At 39.0% G+C, this 24,570-nt stretch overlaps 1 non-coding gene across 1 annotated transcript; it reads right to left on the reverse strand.

Annotated features, from left to right (window-relative positions):
- Positions 1 to 10,423: 10,423 nt before the first annotated feature.
- LOC132843661 (5S ribosomal RNA) lies at positions 10,424 to 10,542 on the reverse strand. Its single transcript, XR_009648208.1, has one exon. It is a non-coding gene; the product is annotated as a 5S ribosomal RNA (ribosomal RNA).
- Positions 10,543 to 24,570: the final 14,028 nt, after the last annotated feature.

A 24,570-nucleotide genomic window follows, 5' to 3' on the forward strand; every position in this document is an offset into this window, starting at 1 on the left:
CCCATACTAAAATCCCCAATCTTCTTCAAGTAAAACCTTAATACTTCCTTCCACATTGCTATGTTTTCCTTATCTAGGAACCTCTTGACCATTTTAATTCTTAAGCTTTTCATTCTTATTAAAGGATCTAAAAGACCTAGTCCTCCTTCTTCCCTCCTTACTATTAATGTATCATATGCTATTTCTTTTGCTCTTGCTCTTCCCTTACCCCATAAAAATTTCATAATAATCTGTTTTATTCTTTTGTGTATTATCAAGGGCAATGGTGTTACACTCAAGACATACCACATTTTTGACAACATTAGCGCATTTAATACTAAGACTTTACCTTTAAGTGTAAGATTCCGATTCTCCCAGAACTTCAGTCTTTTCTCTATTCCCCCTATTGAGCTCACCCAAGTTATTTCATTTGATCTTCTAATGTCTTTTCCAAATTGTATCCCTAGGATTTTTATTTCTTCCTCCTTATGAAAAGGCATTTCTTCTGGAAGGGGTCCTTCTGATCCTCTACAGTATGTATTTAGTAACACCATTGCCCTTTTAACACTGTTTATATCTTCCACCACAACTGTGGTATCATTTGCATATTGATAGATCGGTTCACTTTTTACACAACGTTCTACTGTTATACCATTTATTTCATTGTCAGCTTTCAGAGCTAGACCGAGTGGCTCTGCCACCAAGGTGTACAGCAGGGATGATAATGGGCATCCTTGCCTAATGGATCTTGTGGGTTTAAAATACTCTGTTAAAAACCCATTACATTTCACACATGTTAAGATCCCAGAATAAAAAATTTTAATTCAGGTTCTAAAATTCTCCCCAAAACCAAAATGTGTCAGAACGTTCTGCATATATGTGTGTTCAACCCTATCAAAGGCCTTTTCAAAATCAATGCTTATAAGGTATCCGCTCTTCTTCTTTTCTTTCATATATGTTATCATATCCCTCAAACTGCATACTGTGTCGGCTATGTCTCTTTCCTTTACCCCATACGCCTGAGTGGTGGTTATGACTGTCGGGAATATAGTTTTCAGTCTATTTGCTAAAACCTTTGCCAAAATTTTAAAATCTGTGTTCAGCATTGTGATCGGTCTAAAATTCTTAAGATCTGCCGTCTTTCCTTTTTTTTATATATTAATTTTATCATTCCAATTTTCATTGTTTCACTTAGTTCGTTCGCATTAAAAATATTATCATAAATTAGTTTTAAGATTGGTACTAACAAATGATTAAATTTCTTATAAAATTCATTAGTTAGTCCATCTGTCCCTGGACATTTCCCTGTATTCAGTTGACTTATGGCTTCATTTATTCCTTCTTCACTTATGTCATCATCACACATTTCTTTATTCTCTTCTGTTACTTTTGTTTTAATGTGGCTCAATAGGAAATCTTCATCTTCACGATTGATTTCTTGGCTTGTGAACATATCCTCATAAAAATCTTTCACTATTTTTAACACCCTTTCTTTTCCTCTCTCTTCTCTGCCTTTTTTATTTAGCACCTCTTTAATTACATCTGATTTTTGTCTGCTTTTCTCAAGATTAAAGAAGAATTTTGTACTTCTTTCCCCCTCTACCGCATACCTCACTTTGCTTCTGAGTATTAATCCCCTGCACTTTTCCTCTTCTATTTGTTTTAATTTGTCTTCTAATGCGATTATTTTTCCCATAATATCCCCATTCCCATTTTCTTCCATTTCCTTAAGTTCTTTCTCTAAGTCTGTCCTTACTTCTTTTTCTTTCTGTTTTTTCATATTTTGTATGTGTATTGTGTTCTAGTGCAAGTTTTTTGATGTCATATTTTACATTATCCCACCATATCCTTTTATCTTCCACAAAAATTTCATTTTTCATATTCCATTTGATTATATCTTTTACTCTCTCACAAAATACATTGTCATTTAAAATGCTTGCATTGAGAGCCCATATGCCTGGTCCTCTCTCTACATCATTATAATCTAAGTTAAGAAATAAGTGATTATGATCACTAAATCCTGCGTCTTTGTAAAACACACTTCTTATGTTTCTTTCTATTTCTCTTGTACAGAGGATTAGGTCTATTCTGCTTTGTTTAAAAAGACCCTGAACTTTTTGTCTTCTAGAAAATTCCCTTTTTGTTTCATTCCTTTCCCTCCATATATCCATGAGTTTAAAGTGCTCTTTTAATTTTTCCAACTCTTCTCTCCCTTTGTCCGGTTTAAATACCATATTGATACCAATATCAAGTTTTGTTTGAGCAATGTTAAAATCTCCTAATCAAAAAAAAAAAAATTCCCATTATTCCATTTTTGTCATTATTGTTCTATAAAAGTCCACTTTTTCTTTTTCCTCATTTGGAGCATGTATATTACATAGAGTTATTTTATTTTCCTCTGTCTCTAATTCTACTGTTATACATTTCTCTCTCTCATCATTGTATATCATTCTTTGTTTTATACATGTATTTCTTTTAATTAAAATGGCTACCCCTCTTCCCTGTTTTTCTTTCCCATTGTTATAAAATATACTTCCATCCAATATACCCCTACATTTCATAACACATTCTTCATCCCAGTATGTTTCCTGGAGCATTGATTATTAACATTTGTAGTTTTTTCATGTTATTTAGTCCTCTTGCATTTATAGACACTATGCGCATCGTCATTGTTAACAGCAAACTACAGAAGAAGAATTCACACAAACATACATTTTCTTCTCATTATATAGTACATCTTACTCCAATACTACTTCTTCTAACACTTCAAATCTCCCAGTCCTACGTCCCATTTTTATTCCTTTAGCTACATCCTTTCTTTCTTTCTGTCTTTCTATTACTTTCCGTACAGTATGCTAGGAATTGTGACTTTTTTTTCCTTCTGTTCTCCAGTCTTACAAAATGTACCTCTTTACTCGTGTCTCTCATCATCTTCTTTTCTCCGATGTCCTCAGAACCACTGCCGTTGTTTTGCTCTGTTTCCATACTTTGTCCATTATACTGTGTGCTTTCATTTGCTTCTCTCCTCTCTTCTTCAGCCTTTGTGCCCTCAACCTCCACTGATCCACTCTCCTTTTCCTGCTAAATGCCGTAAATGTAAATGTTCCGGGGTAATATCTTCTCCTTAGAGGTTGCAAGGACATGACACCCCATATTCTTAATTTTTCAAGAATTGCTTCATCATCTATGTAAGCTGGCAGATGTAGAAAAGAAACCACTATATCGTTGTTTAGAGGCCTTGCTTCACAGAACACACAGTTGATTGTTAGTCCTTGTAATATTTCTTCTTCATATTTGCTTTGTTTCCTTAGTCCTTTTGTTAACCCTCCGAGGTCTAAGGGTATTTTTAGGGCCTGGAGAAGTTTTGTCATACCTGACATTTGTGCTTTTTTCAGTTGCTTATAAAGATATAAATGGCTAAAGTCTAATATCACTGTAATCAGCACAAACTGGAGTACAATAATATGTGAGCAGCATGTATGTACATGCTTGTGTTTTTGAGAAAACATTGTTTATGCATGGTTAGTGAAAAATAAAACATTTTAAATCACTTGAATAAGGCCATAAAACACATACAGAACATTGGTTCACAGGACTTTTGAGAACTGGATCTTGTGGCCTAGAGTTTTTGCTTTAAAATGATGTGAAAATCATCTTGTTTACTCACTCACGGAAAACAATATATTGATTTAAATTTTCTAAGACACTTTTTGTTTGTAAAGGGCATATGCGAGTTGGCGGCAACTATCATGCATATTAGTGTGATTCACACCTGAGAAGATAAAGTCCTGCATAATGAGCTGCGTAATGAGCCTTTCAGGTACTGTAAGTGTGTGACTGAAAGAGGAGTTACAATAGAGAATGTGAGGACAAAATAAATGTGTATATTTTTTGTTTGTAGTTTATGTAGAACATTTAACTATCAGACAGAATAACTTTAGAAGTTAGTAATAACACAGGAGACACAATCAGGGAAAAACTGTGCAAAAAAAAGTGTCAACAGGAAGATTGCAAGATAAAAAAAGGATGTAAGGTTTGTAGAAGCCCACTAACCTACTCTGTCACATAGTACCCAGAATTGAACAGTTCTGCAATTAGTTCTTCCAGAAACTCCTTTTGGTTCATAGTGCCATAAAGCTCTTTGTGTACAATAAAAGCATTTGTGGCAGAAATGTCCAAGAAGTGTAGAAATACCTTGGTGAACAAGAGAACGCACTCTGTTTATTTTCTTTATTCTACAAAAGCACAGTGTTTTGTTGTTATTATGAGTGTATACAAATAAAAGTAGATCCTTTACAGATTCGATTGATGTATTGCTCTTGTCTGTGCAATCAAAACTGAAAGTGTAATTTAAGTTCTTTTCAGCCTTTTTTCAAGAAAATTCTACAAACAAAAAAAAAATCCTACCAAAGAAAGGAGAGCCTCTCTCTCTCCCAACTGCAGTCAATCACACTTCCTGTGAACACTAGAGGCTGTTCTCAGAGTGGATTTGAAAACCCATCTGTAAACCCAATTATAAATTGATTGTTTTTTTATTTTTTATGTTCTTTTTTTTCTATCGAAACATTATTCCATCCCCCATGTTAATCCCCATTATTCCATCCCCCATTCAATTCCATCCCCCATGTTAAAATCCCCACATTTGTTTAAAAAGTAATTCATTGTTTTCTTCCACTCAGTTTTGTTCTCTTCATTAAGGTATTTCTTCACAATTTTCACTCTCATAGCATGTTTTCGTTGTTCCACATCCATTAACCCCAAGCCGCCCTTTTCCACCGCCCCTAAAATTGTGTTATATGCAATTCTTGCAGGCTTCCCCTCCCATAAAAAGTCAAGAAAACATTTCTTCAACCTCTGTTCTGTCCACAAAGGCATTTCAGAAACATATAAAACATACCAAAGTTTAGAAACCATTAAGACATTCAATATTAAAACTTTCCCCTTTAAATTCAAAGTTCTTAATTTCCAAAAATTCAACCTCCTCTCCATATCTGTTACTATTTGCTCCCACATTTCATCTCTTACTTTCTTCTCATTCTTCCCCATTAAAACTCCTAAAATCCTCATTTCTTTCACTTCCTTGAAGTTAAAACAATCAGTTAAAACCATAGCTTTACCAAATCTCATATATACCGTTTTATCCTCATTAACTTTACTTCCAGACCCTCTACAATATTCTTTTACAACATTCATTGCTTCCTTAACACTTGCTTTGTCTTTTACAATTAACGTCGTATCATCAGCATACTGAAAAACTTTCCCCTCTGACTTATGTTCTTCAATTTCAATCCCTATTATTCCATCCTTTTCTCTAATTGCCAATCCTAACGGTTCGGATACAAGTGAGTACAGTAATGCAGAGAGCGGACAACCCTGTCTTATTGAACGTGTTATTTTAAAACAATCTGTTAAAAACCCATTACATTTAATTCTTGTTAGTGCACCCTTATATAAAATCTCAATCCATTTAATAAAATTCCCTCCAAACCCAAAACTCCTTAAAACCTCAAATAAATACCCGTGCTCAACCCTATCAAAAGCCTTTTCGAAATCCAAACTTATTACGTATCCCTCTTCATTTTTTCTTTTCATGTACCAAATTGTGTCTCTTATACTCATTGTTATGTCGGCTATATCTCTTCCTTTTATTCCATACGCTTGATTTGTTTTAATTATACTGGGCATTACTTCTTTTAATCTGTTTGCTAAAACCTTTGCTAAAATCTTAAGATCTGTGTTTAACATCGTGATCGGTCGGTAGTTTTTTAAATCTACTTTCTCTCCTTTCCTTTTATATATCAGTTTCATCAACCCCATCCTTGTTCTTTCATTAATTTCTCTCTTTTCAAAGATGTCTTTAAAAACCTCATATAGAATCTTCGTTAACACTTCTTTAAAACATACATAAAATTCAGTTCCCAAACCATCTATTCCTGGACTTTTCTTTTTATTCAGTTGATTTATTGCTCGTTCAATCTCTTCTTCTTTGATTTCCTGGTCACAGTCTTTTCTATCTTCTTCACTAACTTTTGCTTTTATCTGATTCAACAATTTATTTTTTTCCTTTTCTTCCACACCCCTTGCACTAAACAGATCCTCATAAAAACATTTTATTTCCTCTAAAATCTTTTTATTTCCTTCTACAATTTCCCCATTTTTCCCTCTTATTTCTTTTATCATTTCAGCTTTCCCTCTCTTTTTTTCCAGATCAAAAAAGAACTTTGTACATTTTTCTCCCTCCACTACATATTTTGCTTTGCTTCTTAGCCTTGCCCCCTCATATTCTTTTTCTTCCAGTTCTTTCAGTTTCCCCTCTATTTCCTTTATCTTTTGTATGTCCTTATTTTCTTTATTTAATTCCTTTTCCAAACTTTCCTTCATTTCTCTTTCTTTGTATCTTTTGCATTTCTGTGTTAAACTACAATATTTGATAGAGAACTTCTTGATTAAAAACTTTACATTCTCCCACCATATTCTCTTGTCCTCTTCATACATTCCACTTTCCTTTTCTTTTTCTATAATTTCTTTAACCTTTGCAGCATAATCTTCATTCTTTAAAATCTGTGTATTTAAAATCCATACTCCTGGTCCTCTTTGCATTTGACTCCAGTCCAACTTAAAAAATAAAAACTTATGATCACTAAAACTTGTTTCTTCATACTTAATCTTTTCTATAAAACTTTCCACATTTCTTGTACATAAAACAAAGTCAATTCTGGTTTGGCACACAAACTGCCCCACTATTTGTCTCCTTGAAAAATTTTTTTTCTTTTCATTTCTTTCCCTCCACACATCTATTATATTGCTATTATATTATATATATACATCTATATGCCTCCATTAGTGCTTTTAATTCTTTTCTTCCCGTATCAGTTTTAAAAACCATTCCTTCAGCCATATCTTGTTTACTAAAGACCGTGTTAAAATCCCCCATCATTATTATTTCTTTGTACTTCTTTATAACGTTTCTTAAAACATTAAAAAACTCTTTCTTTTCCTTCTCCTCCACTGGTGCATGTACATTTACTAAAATCAAATCTCTTCCCTCATACATAGTCTCTACTACTATACATTTCCCCACCTTGTCCTTGTACACAATTTTGCTCACTTTAAAAACATCATCCTTCATTAAAAAAGCCACACCTCTCCCCAACCTCCCAGCTCCATTATTATATAAAATACCTCCATCCCATCTCTTTTTAAAATCAGTTATCACATTTTCTCTCCAGTTTGTTTCTTGTAGTGCAATAATGTGTTCCCTTTTACATTTTTCTTTTACTTTTTCAAATTTTCCAATGTCCATCAGTCCCCTTGCATTAAACGTAACACAACTTAAAGCCATTAAAGGAAAGATAAATAAATACTCAAAAAACATTATTCACTGTATTCTCCCTCCAAACCCCTTAACACATCATATCTGCTAACCTTTCCCATGATCTTTTTTCTTGCACCTTCCAAATTAGGCTTCACCTTCAATGCTCTTCTTCTTACTTGTCCTCTCCCCTCCCTGTCTTTGTCCTTCTTTAATCCTTCTTCACTGTCCATTCCTTCCCTTTGGTCCATACGTCCTTGTCTAAATCTCTCCCCGCCCTCCAGAAAAGTAGAAAAACTGTCCGATATCTCCAATTCTGTCGATTGAGTGTCCTGCTCCATTGCTTGTTCATTATTATTCATATCATCTTTTTCTCCATCCTCTATGTCACTGGTTGCTCCTTCTGTTTCTTCTTGTTGTAATCTTTCTACCTCTTGTCCATCATCCATTTTCTATCCTCCTCGTTGTTTCCTTCACGTATTTGTCTGTTCACCTGTTCCACCCCACCTCTTTCCTCCCCTTCCATCCAAGACTCACATTTATGTAAAAACTTTTGGCACTCCGGGCACTTAACTGTATCACAGTTCCGTGCAAAGTGTCCCCTTTCCTCACACTTATAGCACTTAAAATCAGGGCAATCCTTCATCAGGTGATCCGGGCTCATGCACAGCCGACAAGTCTTCACCTGGTGGCTGTGCATCACCCGGAAATATTGTGGCCCTTCAGCCGTTTCCAGCCTCGTGCTGTATGGCAGGGAAACTACCTCCCTTGGGAACCTTACTTGCACAAACCTCGTCCCATCCTCTACATTAGTGCCCGGATACAGCCTCCTTTTAATCTTTGAGATGGGGCAAACCCCCCAACCTTCCTATTTATCCAAAACATGTTTAGGTAAACGGGCAAATGCATGAAAGAAACAACAAAGTCTCTATTCTGCAGTTTTTTCACTTCACAATCTGTTCCTTTTATTAACAGTCCAACCATAAGTTCGTCGCACATTTCTTCCTTTTCCATAGTGAGTTCATATTCCTTCCCTTGTCTCGGCCTTAGCGCCAAAATTTTTCCATGACCACATTGTTCTGTTACAGCCTTAATAATGTCTACCGCTGTCACCTCAGTCACATTTTCCACATTCACAATCACGGTAGCTTCCTTCAAATATCTTCGTTCAACAAACTTGTCTCTTACGTCTTGTTCTTTTTCATCTCTAGCTCGTCGTCGTTTATCCGGTCCATTGTCGTCTGCCATGCGTGTTCCTCCTACCAAACCAGTGTCATTTTCCGTGCGCGTTACTCCTACCAATCCAGTGTCGTTTGCTATGTGTAGGAGAAAACCGACTCCAACCTACATTGGCCCAGGCTAGCTCCTGCAATCTGACTATAAGTTTAAACAACTGTTCTAAGTAAAAATTCAAAGAAGAAATGATCAGCCAAACTCACGAAGACTGGATTCAGTTGAGGTAGGTTTATTGACAGTCGTATAGACAGCAATTAACCAGCTGGTACCAGGGCTACAAGTTTGTCCAGTAGACGATACTTGCACCGAAGCACTACTGATTGCAACAAGCTTATATACAGTTCTGACATGCCCCCGCCTTTTGCCATACCCCCTTCGTTATCCAATCATAATTCCGCTCACGTACACAGTTTCGCCCGCTTCAGAAATTACCATTATTTCCACATTGGAAAGTTTTGCCCGTGCTTTAGGCCCTCTCAATTTTCCATTATTTTCCATCCGGAGGGCCCCGGTCTCATGGACTTTGGACCTACGTCATCAGGCCATGGAGTTTATAAGTTGGTTTCATGTGCTTTTTGACTTATTCTCTTTTTCTCGGGTCTTTTTTCAACACAACTCAACATAACACACTTATTCATGGGTATGTATGGATTTTCCTTGTACTCTAGCACTTTTTTTCTTCTATATGATTAAAACCTGTTCTTCTACTGTTCAGTCTCTGTGAATATGGTGTGCAGTGGTCATTGGTTTACTCATTACCCCAATGGCCATGTATTGCATATGCTTACTAAGGCCCTGTTTGTGGTGTGTTCTAGCTTCAATCTCTGCATGGGTCGCACACCTTCTGGATGAAACCGACCTTTCCACACCTTCACCTACTGCTGATCTTTTTACTGAGGTCATTACTCACTATATTCAGGATATGGAGAGTCGTGGTCGACCCAGCGACACGTCTGCTGTTAAGGGGGTTGATGTCTCAACACAGACTGCTACAGTTGTTACCAAGTCTACTCAGACTCTTCCACCTCCATCTACACATACTCAGGCTACTCAAGCTCCATGGCGTGTCAATAAAAGGACTCAACACCCTCCTCGCTATGCTGTCAAACCTTTTTATGTTAAGAAGTGACTCCTTATGATTTTGCATTTCTTTATTAAAACCCTTCTGCTCAGTTTTTCCTTAATGCTGTGTGCGCGTGTCTTTTCTGCCTGTGTGTGTGTGTGAGTTGGTTTCTGTGTATTCTTAGCCTATAGGGGTGGTTAATCAATCACTGACCTCGATGACCTGCTTGCTTCCTGACCTATGCCCAGTATAACACTTGACTCTTGATGTACGTTTTTCTCATCTCATCTTTCCCCTGGGCCGTGGTGTATCTTTATCTTATAAAAATCCCACATATGCGTGTCCCTCCCGCCAGTCCATCGTCGTTTGCCGTGCGTGTTCCTCCTGCTAGTCCATTGTCATTTGCCGTTAATCCATCCATTTTTTGAAAATAAAAATAAAAAACGGTAACCACCCTCCAGCCAGCAAAAGCTGGTGTTAGGTGGTTAAAAAGAGACACACGAAAAAAAAACAAAAAATCTTCTCTAAAAAGCAAAACTACAAAACAAACCAAACAAACAAAACAAAAGGTGTGGGAGAGCCTTTCTTCTCCCAACTGCTGCCAGCTCACTTCCTGTGAACACTAGAGGGCGTTCTCAGAGTGGAATGGCTGTAAGCGAAAGGAAAGTTGGAATTGAACCCATTTATAAATTGCTTGTTCTTTTCTTTTCTTTTCTTTTCTTTTCTTTTCTTTTCTTTGTTGTTTTCTATCGAAACATTAGCGAAGGGTCTGAATATTAAGATGTTGTTGTTAGAGAATTCAAATAGTAAAGTAAATGAATGCCTATGTCAAAAGCTTACAGCACCTGGCATTCCCAGGCAGTCGCCTATCCAAGTACTAACCAGGTCTGACTCTGCTTAGCTTCCGAAATCAGACGAGATCGGGTGTTCTCAGAGTGGAATGGCCGTAAGCAAAAGGAAAGTTGGAATTGAACCCATTTATAAATTGCTTTTTCTTTTCTTTTCTTTGCTTTTCTTTTCTTTTCTTTTCTTTTCTTTTCTTTGTTGTTTTCTATTGAAACATTAGCGAAAGGGTCTGAATATTAAGCTGTTGTTGTTAGAGAATTCAAATAATAAAGTAAATGATTGCCTATGTCAAAAGCTTACAGCACCTGGTATTCCCAGGCAGTCGCCCATCCAAGTACTCTCTAAAAACTGCTGGGTTGAAAACAACCCAATGTGGGTTATTTTGGCAACCCAGCGCTGGGTCAAAAAGGGACGTACCCAACGCTGGGTTATTTTAACCCAGCTAGTTGGGTTATCATGTTTAACCCAGCATGCTGGGTTGTGATTGTAACCCAAATATTAGTTTAAAATGACGACACTGCTGGGTTGAATTTAACCCAAAATGGGTCAGAAATTTAAGTTTTTTTAAGTCAGAAATTTTAAATTGATTCTACAGCAATACTTACTTCGGTAATCAAACCCCGCCCACGGGAAACACGGAAGTATGTGGAAGCAATTTAGGTGATCTAAATAAAATGTCGTCCTTCGTTTTATTAAATAAACCTTACACGTTTTCTTATTTTTGGAAAGGATGTCTAGGCTAAAACAGCAAACCTTAAATCTTATATATAATATGTCTAATAGACGGAGCTGATTTCGTCATAACATGTAAAACGCTCGCATTCGATGAAAATGTATCAAATATCACAGTAAATGCATCACTGACTTCAGTCAGAAAAATTTACTTCCAATTAAATGTGTGTGTGAAATATGAGAACATTTCATGTAACAGTGTACAAGTTAAAGAACACAGAATCCAATGAAGCAGTCAGGTCTCAATAATAATAATATTATTATAATATTATAATATTAATAATATAATATTATAATAATATTATTATTATAATATTAATATTATAATAATATTATAATATTAATAGTAATAATAATAATAATAATAATAATAATAATAATAATAATAAAAGTTTATTAACTATACACAGTTTAATTAATAATAGTAAAAACAAATACAGTTTGTCTGCAAAAATGAATGCTGGCAGAACTCTTACTGCTGGTGTCTCCTTCCCAGGAAGTCCATACACCAAACTGCCACACCAGGGAACACTGCTTACTGCCATCAACTAATTACATAGAAAATACTAATGTCAGTCAAGGCATTTTATCCAAGAATTGCTCCTAAATTACCCTAATGATCCTGGGTGTGTCACGAATAAAATGGCGATCGAACATGTTTAGTTTCAAACCTTAATGTTATTTAGCCTGAGCTGACCTCAGACATTGTTTCAACCTCACAGTAAAGTTAAACAAAATGTAGAAGCAGAGCGGAAAATTGGATGTCCAACAAAATACGTTACCATCAAGTAAACTCCGCCGTATCAAACCCGTATCTAACACAGAAATCATTTATAATAAAGTAGATTTAACATCTACAAAAGTAATATATAAAAACCATTTACATTATTCCTTCCGAGCTCTGATGAAGATACCACGCGCGCTCTCCTGTTCACTGATCTGGGATCTGTCGTGAGTCGGAGCACGGCTGTCACTTGGCCATGAGGTCATCTCAGTTTAACTGACTGAAAGCCTAAATTCCACATATAACTAGTTTATACAGTAAAGCAGATTTTTTATGGCTATGAACATCGTTAAATACATATTGAATAATTTACGTTTCAGACAGAATTTCACTCGCTTTCATCTGAAGACCAAAGATGGCGGCTTCTCGCACAGGTGTAGTCTGATTTTCACGTTAATGTGCATGCTGTCTTTAACGTCCGTGTTCCCAACCCAGCACCGCTGGGTTATAGCTCAAGACAATTTTCACTCAGTCCTTCTCAGCGGCCTCAACCCGGCATTTAGGTTGAAAAAACAACCCAGCGTTTATTAGAGTGTACTAACCAGGCCCGACTCTGCTTAGCTTCCGAGATCAGACGAGATCGGCATTCTTTTTATTTATTTATTTGTTTGTTTGTTTGTTTGTTTGTTTGTTTGTCTGTCTGTTTGTTTGTTTGTCTGTTTGTTTGTTTGTTTGTTTCCAACATTTAAACTTCAAACACAAAAGTACATGTATTTAAATTTACACATTCATTCGTCCATTCAAACTTTATTTAAAACGCAGCTTAAAAACATCATAAAAGTTTTCTATCTTATTTTCACTGTTAAAATATACATACAACCTTTTTCATATATGATTCTGTTTTCTTTTTAAAAAGTCTCCACAAATCTTAAACAATTCCCTCTCTTTTGGCTACGATTCTTCTCTCCCATATTACACTTTTCATCATCATACTCAAATTTACAAACTTTTAAAAAAAAATTTTTTACAAACTTTTTTACATTTTTTTGTCTCACCCTAACATCACCATTCTCAGGGCCAATGTCTCAGCGGAATCGGACAATTTGGGGCGCTTCAGCGCCCCTCAACACGTTTGTGCCCATAACTCCCAAACCGTATGTCCAAATCTCAAGTGCTTTATATCATTGGAATCCTTGGCTCATGACTTAAAAAACGTATATCTCCGATTTCCGAGAATCAGAATCTTTGCCTTACGAGTGACCTTTTGAACTGTGACCTCAGTTTGACCTCTTTCACATCTGTCCCAAGTTTGGTGTTGATAGCTCATTTAGTTCTTGAGTTATTGACATTTTAGTAAAACTGGCTCCTCACAGTCAAAACGTTTTGGGGCCCCTTAAGGACCCTGAATCAAAATTTCGACTTTTTTTTCGATAATTATTGACATTGAGACTCCAGAGAATATTACTGCGCTGGATTGGTCTCGACTGGATTGGGATCTTTTCAGATCCCTACCATTGGACATCTCAATGTCAATCTTCATTATCCTGTCTGACATCACAGTCCGAACACAGTTCTAGAATCAGTGCTCTCAGTGTTCTAGAATTAGTGCTCTCCTCCAAGCACATAGGCGGGGCTTGTCTTGAAATGGGCGGGGCTTTAACCTGTAATAATTAATTTGTAATATTTATAACACTAGCTTACTACCTTTATGTTTTTATGAAATACAGCAAAAACGTGTCAGACACACAGTGACACACATATGTAGCATGACATGACATATATTGTCATGTCAATCCAAAGGCCTTAAACGCTTGAACCCGGGAAATGCTGCTTGCAGCTTTAATTATTATTATTATTATTATAATTATTATTATTATTATTATTATTCCGCCCTAGAAACGATCGTGCAGCCCAAACCGTAAGGCCTAGAGAGCTCAAACTTGGTCAGATGGTAGTACTAGTCCCAGTTACTCAGGGCCAAGGACTCAGCGAAATCGGCCAATCTGGGGCGCTTCAGCGCCCCTCAACGCGTTTGTGCCCATAACGCCTAAACCGAATCCAAATCTCAAGTGCTTCATATCATTGGAATCCTTGGCTCGTGACTTAAAAAACGTATATCTCTGATTTCATTTCCTCCCTGAAAATTTTTTCGCTATAGCGCATTTTGTCCGAAACCTACTTTTGCGAACTAGTCCTAGGTTTTTCGCCTGATCGAGACCAGTCCAGTGCAGTAATACTCTCTGGAGTCTCAATGTCAATAATTATCGAAAAAAAGTCTAAATTTTGATTCAGGGTCCTTAAGGGGCCCCAAAATGTTTGGACTGTGAGGAGCCAGTTTTACTAAAATGTCAATAACTCAAGAACTAAATGAGCTATCAACACCAAACTTGGGAAACATGTGAAAGAGGTCAAACTGAGGTCACAGTTCAAAAACCGCGATTGGCCACTTAGTGGCGCTATAACGTAAAAATCACTAAAAACAGCCCTTTTTAAAAAAGCCCTCTAGCGCCACCAACAGTCCAAAAACCCAATTTTGTGCTGACTCGTAAGGCAAAGATTCTGATTCTCAGAATCAGAATTAGAATCTTAAGAATTCAGTCACTTTGTGTATGTGACTTGCGGGTCACTCGTTCTGCATCTGGGTGCTTGTGTTTCTTCGCTTTATGGATATGATTTTGTTTATTTTAGGGAAAACTGGACAGATGAGTACTTCACATGACATATATTATGGCACCCTCTGTAGCATGACATATGTAGCATGACATGACATATATTGTGGCACCCTCTGTAACTTACACTTTGTGTATGTGAAAATCCTTTAAGGCCTTAAACTCCCTAAAGGCCTTAAACGCTTGAACCCAGGAAATGCTGCTTGCAGCTTTAATTATTATTATTATTATTGTTATTATTATTATTATTATTATTATTAATAGCAAGCCTAGCAGAGCAATTGCCAATATTGCAAAAAGCAAATACAAATTCTGTTGCATTGTGTACTTCCTTCTGTTAGTTCCTCAGCAATGACAAAAGGATAATCCTCTCTTTGTGTGTGTGTGTGTGTGTGTGTGAGACAGAGTGAGAGAGGCCCTCAGGAATCAAGTGGAACTGCTCTGGATTTATCTTTTAACTATTCTTTGACTCCAAATCAAGTAAAATTAATAAAACAAAAATGATATTTTTTTCATTCTGAAACTGTTATTGTTTAACGCTATGAGTGATATTGTCCTCCTTCAACACTGACATGTCAAACATGTAAATACTTACGGTGTAATTAGCTAATTATTATACAAATATGCAATGATTATAGGTTGATGTAGTAATAAGGCATGATTAAACTAAATCAGTTTATTTCAATTGAATTTATTTATATAGTGATTTTAACAATTCACATTCTCTCAAAACAGCTTTACAGAAGTATAGAAACAGAAAGAAAAAAAAAATCATTACTAATCTCACTAATCTTCAACGCTATAATACAGTGCAATACCTTGGATAGCAACTTTGCCTGGAATATTCACCCACAACAGTTTTTAGAGTTTTCTCAGAATGGTGCAATAAGAAAAAACCTCCACTCAGCTGTTAGTCAATGTTAATGCGAGAGATTAACGGAGAATGATTACACTAGTTAGACAGCCTGCTATAGCTCAGATGACCACTTTGTAAAACTGTAGACCAGACTGTGTAACAGTTTCTTTCCTCAAACCATCAGACTTCTCAATAACTGAACTGAACTCTACCAAGCACAATACACACACGTATGCACACTCACCTGTATGAACTGCACTGACCTACAAATACACACTCTTCCAATATACATCCAGTTAGTTATTTCCTCACATGAGGTCCTTTACCACTCCTACACTGATGATACACAACTTATCTTCTCTTTCCCACCCTCAGATACCACAGCTTCTGATCAGATCTCAGCATGTCCGGCAGAAATATCATCATGAATGACTGCTCATCAGTTAAAGCTCAATCCTAGCAAAACTGAACTGCTGTTCATCCCAGGTGATTCATCCCCAGGTCATGATCTTGCTATATCCTTACACAACGATCTGATCTGATCTGATTCGGCCATTTTTGTCCACACAGGCTGCTCAGGTATTTGTTAAGTCTCTTGTCATTTCAAGACTGGATTACTGCAATGCACTGCTGGCAGGTCTACCTATGAACGCAATTTGTACTCTGCAAATGCTCCAAAATGCAGCTGCATGGCTTGTTTTCAATCTTCCAAAGTTCTCGCATACCACCCTGCTGCTGCGATCCCTCCACTGGCTTCAGATTCAAAACACTGATGCTGGCCTACAAAGCCAAAAATGGACCAGCTCCCTCTTACCTCAAAGACCTCATCACTCCTCACACTGCACCCACACCCTCCGATATACCAGCACTGCTCGACTGGTTCCACCATCTCTCAGGGTAAGAGGCAAGCATACTACAAGACTGTTCTCTGTTCTGGCACCAAGGTGGTGGAATGAACTTCCCCTAGAGGTCCGGACAGCTGAGTCACTGGATATTTTCAAGGGGCGGTTGAAGACATACTAATTCAGGAAACACTTTAACTAGCACTTCTTTTGCTATCTTTTCCATTAAAAAATACTGTTGAAACCTTTTCATTGTAACTTTGAACAATGCTTTAAACTTATGGTATCTTAAGTATGTAACATAGTGAGCCAGCATTAATGTATCCAATGATGGAGATTTAAGCATGTATGTATGTCGCTCTGGATAAGGGAGTCTGCCAAATGCTGTAAATATAAATGTACATCCATGTCTACAGCACCACCATGTATCAGTACCCTGGTCAGTGCTGCGTTTGTGTATTGTCTTTTTTGTTGTTTTTTTGCACTGTCTTTTTGTCTTGCATTGTATTTTTGTCTTGCACAGATGCACTTTGTGTCTAGGACTTACTTAAGTCATTAGCTCTGTCTTTACTGATTATGTATCTTGAATCATATTGGAGAAAAATAAAGAATTTAATAAATGTAAGGAATAACAGAAAATATTAACCAAAAAGAGAAAGTAAAAAACAGTATAATTTAAATGCTGAGACAGGCATAAAAATCGAGGCAAACAATTCAAGCACAGGAAGTGAATTCAGAGGATCTACATTAGGACTAGATTATGACTCAATGACGGGACTAGATAATGACAGTAGAACCCATATGCAGAAATTTATTGGAAAACACAGACATATAAATTTATTTTAAACAGTATAAATAGTTTCTGTCTAATAATAACTATCGCAAAAAGTATGTGGACATGACCTATATTCATTTGTGGGCATTCCTCAAACTGTTCTAGAGAATTTCACTATAGCACTGAACTCCCACAGGTGTGGGAGGAATTTTGATCCACTCATCTTTACAGAATTGTTGTAATTCAGCCACATTGGAGGGTTTTCAAGCATGCCACAGCATCTCAATAGGATTCAGGTCAGGGGTCTCATTTATAAAACTGTGCGTAGGATCCCTACTAAAAGTTTACGTACGCCCAAAAGCCAAAAAATATTCAGATTTATAATACCGTGCGTACGCACTCCTCTAAGCAATGTTCCCTTTATAAATCACAGATGCCACCCAGAAACCACAGTATGCCTCATATCCCGCCCTGTACACGCCCATTTTTAACCATATATAGTCAATGCAAATCACTGCGTGGGCACGAGAGTGGACCTCGTAATAATATGTTTCCTCTGCAATCTGCAGGTTTAAAAATGGGTCTCAGGGGGTAGCCACTGTCACCTGCAGGTTATAATTATATTAAAAGCAACATTGTTATAATTATATTAAAAACAAAATTGTTACAGTTTCTACTTTTTAATATTGTTAAACTCACCAAGAAGCCAGCCATCATGTACTGCGCCTGCATTTAGTCTGTTCCCTACACTGTTATGTGTCAAGATAAAGGAATCATGTGTTGAACCAGGCCAGCGTGCCACAATGTTTGTGAGTGTCATGTTGGAGTCACATATGATTTGCACATTAATAGAATGCACATGCTTTCTATTAACATAAGCAAATTCATTTTCAGATGAACCCTTATAGCAACATGAGTGCAGTCAATTGCGATGATTACATTTGGGAAACCAGACATTGCAGCAAATTGCATTTTAATTTCGGCCTGTTCTTGCACAGTGTAGGGGAACCTGATGTATCGACTACCCATATTAAGTATACCATTCAAAACGACAGATATTATGGCACTCAGGGACGGCTGTGATATACCAGACCTACAGTATAGGGTGAGATGATAGATTCCAATAGAATTATTTAATATACAAAAAGGTCTTAGAGACAAAGTTGAGGATTACTTGTAGTTTTTTTTTTATATAAATAATTTACCTGTCTGCCAATTCCCACTGGAAACAGCCGGTTGCCAAGAACCCCAGAGTGGTGAGGACTTGTATTTGGACTGGGATGGCATGGTTCCGGCGTGTTGCCCTCTCTAATACTGGACCCAATTCAACACATAGATCCAAGAGCACAGCTCTAGGGAATCTAAATCGGCTTATTAGCCAGTCATCATTATGGCCAGAAAATCAATCAACCTGAAAACTCGTTCTCTCCTTATTCTGCCATTGACGTAATCTTCCAACAGTGCCATCATGAAGCATTACATACCCGGGTCACCGGAAGATTTATATGTTTCTAGCAATTAAACTGATCGTTAACACCTAAAAATCACAGAATTAATTTGTGTTCAAAATTTAAGACGAAAATGTTATAGTGAACACATGCTTCTTCATGACGGTTTTGTAATGAACACCGTAATAGTTAGGACCGATGATGAGTGGCGATTGTGTATTTGCAGACTTTGACATTTTATGATATATGTACATTAAGGAAAATATTTCGTTTTTATACTGTGTTCTGCAGTTCTCTAATAAAAGGGTATTTCATGCTTTTCTGTATCACATGTAGTCGCGCCAGCTCCTCCTGCGCTCCTGTTGTGGACAATGTGACTGTAAGGCAGCGCTGATTATTATTATTTTTTAATACATTTTGAATATTTTTTGGATTTTACTAGATGTATATAGCCTAAAACGCAGGATATAACGTATGAAATGGAGTGAAAATTAAATGTCATTAATTCTTATAATCGTTCTTACCACATTTATTTTCTACAATCTAACTTCAATTCACGACCTCACCATCTGTGTCGTCATTTCCCTCTGTCTCCAGAATGTGCGTACGCACGGCTCAAAGTTTGCTTAAAGGTGCGCACATTCTCCCGTCAAGTTTGTTTTTTATAGATCACAACCTTTGTGTGGGACCTGGCGTACGTACGTTTCCAGCCCCGTTTTGTGCGTACGCACGCTTTATAAATGAGACCCCAGGACTTTGACTTGGCCACTACAAAGTCTTCATTTTGTTTTTCTTCAGCCATTCAGAGGTGGACTTGCTGGTGTGTTTTGGATAATTGTCCTGCTGCAGGACCCAAGTTCACTTCAGCTTGAGGTCATGAACAGATGGCTGCACTTTGTCCTTCAGGATTTTTTGGTAGACAGCAGAATTCATGGTTCCATTTATCACAGCAATCTTCCAGGTCCTGAAGCAGCAAAACAGCCCCAGACCATCACACTACCACCACCATATGTTACTGTTGGTATGATGTTCTTTTTCTGACATGCATTGTTACTTTTACACCAGATGTAATGGGACAGACACCTTCCAAAAGGTTCAACATTTGTCTCATCAGTCAAGAGTATTTTCCCAAAAGTCTTGGATCATCAAGATGGTTTCTGGCAAATCTGAGATGAGCCTTTATGTTCTTTTTGCAAACACTTTTTCACAAAGGGCTATGTGGGTTTGGATTTTGTTTTCCCTTAATAATAAAAACGTTCATTTAAAAGCTGCATGTTTGTGTTTACTTGTGTTATCTTTGACTAATATTTACATTTGCTTGATGATCTGAAACTTTAAAGTGTGACAAACATGCAAAACAATAAAAAAATCAGGAAGGCGACAAACAGATTTTCACACCAGTGTAGGTGTGTTGATCAGGGGGTGCAAAAACTCACTCACTCACTCACTCACTCACTCACTCATTTTCTACCGCTTATCCAAGCTACCTCGGGTCACGGGGAGCCTGTGCCTATCTCAGGGGTCATCAGGCATCAAGGCAGGATACACCCTGGATGGAGTGGGGTGCAAAAACATTTGTACATAAAATGTATCTGTGGAGCATTTTAAAATGCACGCTTGGGTTATTTCTAACCAATTGTTTTGGGGATTGATCCAGCCACTCACTTTAGCCCTGTAGACAGTCAAAAACTTTACACCAACAAAATCACAATTGACTTCCATGAAGGTCATCCATACTTTCTGTGCCATTCTAGACAGAGTGAGAGAATACTTTTTTCACAGTGGTTCTAAAAATCATTTAGTTTCACCACTTTGGTAAGCAGAAATATCTGAGATTATTGAAGTAAAGGACACAAAAAAAAGGGGCAGCTGAATACTATGTGTCATCTGAGGCAGGAATGGAATGCCCATGTCAAGATTTAAATTTTTTTGTCATGTGATATTGTTATGAGAGCCATGAGGGCTCCCTCTGCTGGCCTGCAGAGGATTTGCTGCACTTTATCATCAGGACTCTAATTCCCACAATCCATTGCACCACCCATTCAGCACACCTGTTTCCTGTTTGTAATCACCTGGTCTATTTAAGCTCACTCAGAACTCTCTTATGATGCGAAGTATTGTTAGCCTGTCTGCATACTGAGTGTATTTCTCTGTTCTGTCTATTGCCTTGTTTTGACCATGCCTGTTTTTCGTGTTTGTGATTGTTTGCCACCTGCCCTGACCTATGCCTGGATTATTGACTACTGCTTTTGGATTTCCTTTGTTGTTGCTGTTTGCTTGGTGTTTTGACCCTTGCCTGGTTTTGGATTTTGATAATAAACCTGCATTTGGATCTAACCGGTTTCATGCTTATGACAGAATACTTCACCCGACAAGATCCAGCGGTTTATTTCATCCACCCTGGTTTCATCACTGCATCAGCCATAAACCCAACAACCAAATCCAGCATTCCCAGTAAGTCTTCCGGCACCTTTTTTGACCACTCATCTAGGATTCAGCAGTGATCTTTCCCTGTTTCGATTGGTGTGTTCCCGTACCCCGACATGTACAGATACAGCGGCATACAAATCCAAGTGTTGGCCCCCTCCACTGAGGAAGAATGGTGGGACAGGTTGGACGACTTGATGTCCCTCCGCCAACAAGGATGAGCGGTGAGTTGTTTTGCCCAATTATTCTGGACATGTGCGGCTGGCTTGAACCTCAGCGACATGGAATTAAAGTTGTACTTAAATGACTGTTTGGGTGAACCTTTGTCTCATGCAGAAACACAAAGCTTACAAATTTTGGACTTTTGGGGGTTTGTCAGTAATTTAGAAAGCCGAACCCGATGGAACTTATGGGAAACCCCGGATGGAAAATCCGTTGACAACATGGCCGTCACTATGCCAGTCTCTGCTCCTAAAACAGCCGCTGCCATGCCTGCCTCTACTCCCAAAATGGCTGCCAACATGCCTGTCTCAGATCATAAAATGGCTGCTACTATGCCTGAACCCTTGTCTAGGAGGGCAATCAGAAGAAAACGCTTCGCAAGCAAGACTACCGTGTCTGCACCTACCCCTAAAATGGTTACCGTCTTACCTGCACTGGTTTTTAAGAGGGCTACCACGGTATCTGCACCAGCTGTTAAAAGAGCCACTGTCCTGACAACACCTGTCCCTCAGAGGGCCATTACCATCCCGGCACCTGTCGTCAAGATTGCTGCCATTCCTGCATCTCAACCACTTCCCAAAATGGTTGCCACATCCGAGCCAATCCACAAAATGGCTGCCTCACCTATCTCTCCTGCTCCTGCAAAACCACAAATACTAGTGTTTAGTCTACTGGACCCCCTGATAACGTCTGTATGGGTGTCTAAGAGTCGAAAACCAGTTTTGTCAAGTTCAATGATCCCCAGGGCTACAGAGGTATGTTCTCTCAATCCCATGCGTCCTGTATTTGCTATGGCACCGCAGTATGCTTTCTGCCTTTCTGTTTCACCAGGCAGTTCCCAAATCCATGACTCGGAACCATCTGACTCTTCCGGACCTGCTGAAGCACCTGAACCGACCGAACCATTTGAACCGGCTGGAGCAGCTGAAGCACCTGAATCTGCTGGAGCAACTGAAGCACCTGAACCTGCTGAAGCGCCTGAACCAAATGAACCTGCTGGGGCAAATGAACCTGCTGGAGCAACTGAATCACCTGAACCTGCTGAGACACCTGAACCGGCTGGAGCAAATGAATCAGCTGAACCTGCTGGAGCAAATGAAGCACCTGAACCTGCTGAGACGCCTGAACCTGCTGGCGCAAATGAAGCACCTGAACCTGCTGAAGCACCTGAACCTGCTGGGGCACCTGAACCTGCTGGGGCACCTGAACCTGCTGGGGCACCTGAACCTGCTGGGGCACCTGAATCACCTGAACCTGCTGGAGCACCTGAACCTGCTGGAGCACCTGAACCTGCTGGAGCACCTGAACCTGCTGAAGCAGCTGAACCTGCTGGAGCAAATGAAGCAGCTGAATCTGCTGAAGCACCTGAATCAACTGAATCAGTCACCAAGGTCACGTGAGCCTTCTGCTCTTTCTATTATGTCTGGAAAGGTTGAATTTGGGTTTCTGAGCGATCTGTCTTGACCAAGTCGGCTGAGCCTATGTTTTCGGAATTGCCGGTCACGACCATAAAGCCCGTTTCTGAGTTTCCTGTGCTTACTATAGAGGCCGAGATGGTCATCCATGAATTCCTTGTAGCATATAGGTCAGCTAGTATGGTCACTCCTAAGCTCCAAAGACCCTCTACCCCTGCCACAATAGCTGTGAACAACCCCCATAGACTATCAACAGACATGCGATATCACAACTCCCATAGACCCTCAGACCTTGCCAGACTAACCATGCACGACTTCCAAGGTCTCAATGTCTCGTCAAATACAGTCGACCCTGAACTATTTGCTCCGTCTAAGATGGCCAACTATGAACTCTCTGCCTGGCCCAAGATGGTCGTTTCTGGGTTCCCTGGCCTGAACCAACCGATTGTCCTGTGTTTTGTTTCACTGGCTTTGCCAGCCCCTCTACCTCCTGTCCCTGTTTACAGGCTCAGAATACCTCCAGCACCGCCTTGGATTGTGATGCTGACCAGTTTACTGAGTTACTCTGCGGCACCACCCTGGTCTAGAGTCCTGCTCTGGTCTCTGGCCCTGCCTGCGGCACCACCCTGGTCTCTGGCCCTGCCTGCGGCACCACCCTGGTCTCCAGTCCTGCTCTGGTCTCTGGCTCTGCCTGCGGCACTACCCTGGTCACCAGTCCTGTTCTGGTCTCTGGCTCTGCCTGCGGCTCCGCCCTGGCCTTCGGCTCCGCCCTGGCCTTCAGCTCCGCCCTGGCCTTCAGCTCTGCCGCCTCCGCCCTGCCCTCTACCGCCACATGGACCTGGCCCGCCTTCCCACCCCCTGTTCCGCCTCCGCTCCACCACCCTCCTGATCTATGTTGGAGTGTCTGGAATCCACTCCTGGGGGGGGCTCTGTTATGAGAGCCATGAGGGCTCCCTCTGCTGGCCTGCAGAGGATTTGCTGCACTTTATCATCAGGACTCTAATTCCCACAATCCATTGCACCACCCACTCAGCACACCTGTTTCCTGTTTGTAATCACCTGGTCTATTTAAGCTCACTCAGAACTCTCTTATGACGCGAAGTATTGTTAGCCTGTCTGCATACTGAGTGTATTTCTCTGTTCTGTCTATTGCCTTGTTTTGACCCTGCCTCTTTTTCGTGTTTGTGATTGTTTGCCACCTGCCCTGACCTATGCCTGGATTATTGACTACTGCTTCTGGATTTCCTTTGTTGTTGCTGTTTGCCTGGTGTTTTGACCCTTGCCTGTTTTTGGCTTTTGATAATAAACCTGCATTTGGATCTAATCGGTTTCACGCTTATGACAGATACTTTCTCAGGACTTGAGCTGATACTCAGTTTTGATACTGAAATATGATCGTTACTTTTGCCTGCTTGTCCTTAATTCCTCATTAATCAGCACTGAGGTTAACCCAACACTTTCTCATGATGGTCTGTACCATCATGAGAGCATAACAAATCTGAGGTTGACTGTTAAGGCATTTGAGATGGATACAGAGTCTTCACTTTAACCAAAGGCAGTTCTGTTTTTCTAAAACCTCACTCTTTTCCTGGGGAGTGTTAATGGAGCTGCTCAGAAGCTTTTTTTGAGCAGAGATAACTGTGTTCAAGATCAACACATTCCTTTGCCAGCTTTAGCAATCATCTCACCGCTCTCATACATCTCCTTCTTAACTTGTGTGAGGAAAGACTGCCACTGCCTGAAAACATGGACTGCATGAATGCTCCAAGATCTTTATGCTCCGTGCATTTATTCAAAGCAGAAACACATTGCTTTCTACACCCAGTCTGTCTGTTCTGGAATACCAGACACTTTACATCATTTTTGTTCTACACAATGCACATAACATTTGAATTAGCTCCAAAACTGAGATTATGGGGAAAAGGCAATGATAAACTGGTACTGAATACTATAACATAGTTAAAAGAGCACAAAGCAACTCATTTGTTTATAATACAGATGTTTATTGCACACACAGAGACAAC

This window comes from Tachysurus vachellii, chromosome 3 (genome assembly GCF_030014155.1).
Source record: "Tachysurus vachellii isolate PV-2020 chromosome 3, HZAU_Pvac_v1, whole genome shotgun sequence".
Taxonomy (NCBI): domain Eukaryota; kingdom Metazoa; phylum Chordata; class Actinopteri; order Siluriformes; family Bagridae; genus Tachysurus; species Tachysurus vachellii.